The 3,700-nt window shown below is 42.4% G+C and overlaps 1 pseudogene; it reads right to left on the reverse strand.

Annotated features, from left to right (window-relative positions):
- Positions 1–2,338: 2,338 nt before the first annotated feature.
- Positions 2,339–3,308, reverse strand: LOC145089021 (NADH-ubiquinone oxidoreductase chain 6 pseudogene; annotated as a pseudogene).
- Between the last annotated feature and the right edge of the window lie 392 nt (positions 3,309–3,700).

Genomic DNA, 3,700 nt, shown 5'->3' on the forward strand with positions numbered 1-3,700 from the left:
TATTAAGAGGAGACCAAGCTAAGGAATAAAAAGAGGATTTGGATCCATATCTTCCTTCCTACACCTAACTTGGCTATCGCTTGTCAGCTTCAGTCCCTGTTGAATCGGTTCTATCTGTTGATTTCTGGTTCCACCCTAGGATTCTTCCTTCAGCCCGAAAAGCCAAGCCACTGATGCTACTGCTGCTAAATCAGCCGATGGAGTGCAACGTTACCGGGTCATTCTGTCGGTTTTAAGAGCCTTTGGCAACCAGTAAAGAAAGACCGTTCTGAGTAGCAGTAACAACGCTCATAGCAAGCAAGAAAGATGGGGTAAATGGGACGGAAAGACAAGTTTATAGAGTCGGAGCGCTAGTAAAGCTCATAGGTTTCTACCTGTGACTAACTTAGTGTACTTTTGGTAGCTGCTTCCATACCAACAATCTATTTTTTGTAAATAAGCACTAGCATTACGGTGTGAGATCTGCCAACCTAACCTCAATCACAACCCACCGGCTCGAACAAAGGCTGGATCGGTTCACTGAACGCCAAAAAAATATAGCAAATCCTCTAGCAAGCCAATTCCTTTCTTCATCGCCTTCGACAGGTAATCACTATGGTACTCTCGGTACTTAATATTTGAGTACTGGTATTGGATTCTCCTTCAGCGGAAAGATGGAATTGACCATGCACACTGACTCCTATTCAAGATATGGATACTAGACTGTCCTGCATATGAGACGGATTGTTCTTCTAGCCTACATCGACAAGACTCAACTCCTTACTCTCTTCCTTCTATACCTATTTGAAAGTTAGGAATAGCAAACTTGTTCACCAATTTCCTTACTAGAGCAGATACTTGAGGACATAATGCAACCCGTGTTACTGGTGTGTGAAAGGATAAGAGGTAGTTCCCCACACCCGTGTTACTGGTGTGTGAAAGGATAAACGGTAGTTCCCTACACCCAGATTGAAACTCCTGAACTAGATTCCGAAACTAAACGAAGAATAACTCCTAAACGCAGAAAAGACACCTGCGACTGCAACTACTTACTTGGATTTCATCCCTCCTTATACTTATTCACGAGGCTTCACTTGGCATAAATGCCAAGGCCTTGTTCTGACTTCCGAGACTCATCAATCCTATTACTGAGAAAATTCCCTACTTGGAGTGAGAATCCCTTTATCCCGAAGCAGCGGCAGAAGCGGTTTGATCTCTTACCTTTTGCTCATATCCCAGAGACTCGTCTGCAGTTAGTTTCTCATTCGAATATGAATAATCAACAAGGGCACCTTCTCTCTTTACCTTTACTGGCTTTAATGACACTGCAGGGGACGCAGCAACAGACTCTTTCCCCTCAATCGCCGGGGGCTATTATCTGCTCACTCCCTTGCTTTCAGAGAACTCCCCCAGTTATAGATAGATAATCAAAAGGGGCTTTCTTACTCACAGGATTTCAGGATACTTGTTAATCCCTCACTCCCTTCTTCTACTTCTGACATTCTACTTGAAATTCTGATATTCGATAAATTAGGTTTAGCTTGAACTCTTTTCTCATGACGTGGTTGGGAACGTTGTGTCATCTATTCGTTTCGATTCAAAAAGTTTAACTTCGAACTAACCGGGAAAGTAGAAGCGGAACATACTTATATAATTAAGGTACTTCCTTACTTAGAGTGAGAATACTCTTTATATGGTACTTATCCCATCCGAGTACTTACTTGACTTACTTTACTGAAACAGCCTAAGCACCTTTCCCTGAGATTCTTCATAAAACCAGCTTCAGCAGTAAAGACTTCTACTTGAGGACAGTCTACCTTTGGTGGTGTGAGATGCTATTCTTTTATACGGTGGAGTGAGATGTCATTAGACTTTATCATATTCAATTGAATTGAGCGTATTGTAAGACTAATATGGCAAGTCAACCGAGCGTGGGGAACGAACGAGCGTGGGGGTGAGATGCATGCAATTGAAGCAGCTACCTGAAAAGCTGGGTTTGATTCCCTTAGATACCTTTGGGTTTAGCCTTGAGGAAAGACAACATATACCAAGAAAGAAGAGGTTGGAGGGCTTGACAGAGATGCGCGGGATGCTCCGGAATGAGCCTCAATATAAAATCCATATCCCTATCTATTTCAAGTCCTAAAACAACGGATATTGGAGAAGCTGAACGAGAAGAAATAGCCATATCCCTAGGGGCACCTTCGATCGATACTGCCTTAGACCCTGCCCTTGGTCCTAATCCTGCTTACGCTGGAGAAGCCCTTACTTCTTCAGCTTGAAAGACATCTCAGGAAAGAGCTACTTCAACTGAAGAAATTTATTTAGTAGCGAGAACCCTTCCTACTCAAGCATAAGGTCAGGAAGTGAAGTGTTTTTTCAGTTTTTCTTGAAAAATATAGTAAGTGTTATGCGGGGGTGGGGATTCAGACCGATGAGGGGCGTAGGAATTTCCCTTAACTGTCCGGAAGGCTACAATAGCTTTCTCGGGAGCCTCCGGGAGGTCGGGGTATTCAATCCCCCGATACTCAAGGAGCAGGGCATCGTATCCCAGGGGTTCTACTAATACATCATATAGCGGGTACAGGCTTGAAGTTCTACAAAAAATGGAGTGGGACAGTCATTCGAAAATGAGAAAAGAAAATCAGGGTGTCAAGACATCTATATGACCAAGATGGCCATCTCACGAATTGGATTCGAACCAATATCAAGCTACTTTCCTTTAGTAGATTTGCCATCCCCCTCATTATAGTGCTCCTAGAATCAATAGCATTTCGTCGGAATACATCCTGTCTTTTCACCTTAGTAGTCCTATGCATAGTCAGTACTATAGCCCCAATCATGGCTACTAATAAAATCAAACTAGGAACCAAAAACCAGACGGAATAGTAGGTATAAAGTAAATTGCCCAATGTTTCCAAATTAGTCCAACTTCGTACCTTTCCGGCATAAACCATATATCTCAGATAGGTCGTATTTCTTTGGGTTGGTAGTAACGGAATGCTTTCATTATCTAAAATGAAGAACATTTCCCTCCAAAAGATCAGTCCAATAATACAACTCACTGGTAAATAGCGCAATACTTCTTCGTGAATCTCCGCTATTTGAATACGGAACATCATAACAACGAATAGGAATGAAACGGCTATAGCTCCTATATGAACTACTGGGAAGATCATAGCGAAAAATTCGAGACCTAACAAAAGAAGTAAACCTGAAGTGTTCCGAAAGACTACGATGGGAAACAAAACGGAATGTACTGGATTTTTAGCACGTACAACCATCAAACCAGAGACCAAAGCAAGGCTCGACAAAACAGAAAGTATCATACTACGTCGTCCTTCCCTGAAAGGGAACTTTCATGCTGGAAAAAGAACTAGCATGAAAGTCGATCTATTACAACAAGCACGGTTGTTCGTATTTCATTTTCTTCTTCCAAGCCCTTCTTTCTTAGCACTGAGTTACTTACGGAATCTCAAATCTCTCTCGCTTCTTCAGCTTGTTCCTATTCGTCTATTCGGGACGAGGCAGGCAGCCCACATACATGAAGAGAAGAATAGATAGGGGGTTATCCTGCTTAAACTTGGGAAGTTTACTACTAGAAATTGGGAAGCGCTATAAGTAGGCCGTTTGCTATTGCTATAAGGGATGCTCGCCTTTATACGGCTTGGCTTCGCTATTGCTTCTACGTAGTGTAGTGGTCGACCTATAAAGTCGTATT

This window comes from Lactuca serriola, chromosome 2 (assembly GCF_051521515.1).
Source record: "Lactuca serriola cultivar US96UC23 chromosome 2, Lser_US96UC23_V15, whole genome shotgun sequence".
Lineage (NCBI taxonomy): Eukaryota > Viridiplantae > Streptophyta > Magnoliopsida > Asterales > Asteraceae > Lactuca > Lactuca serriola.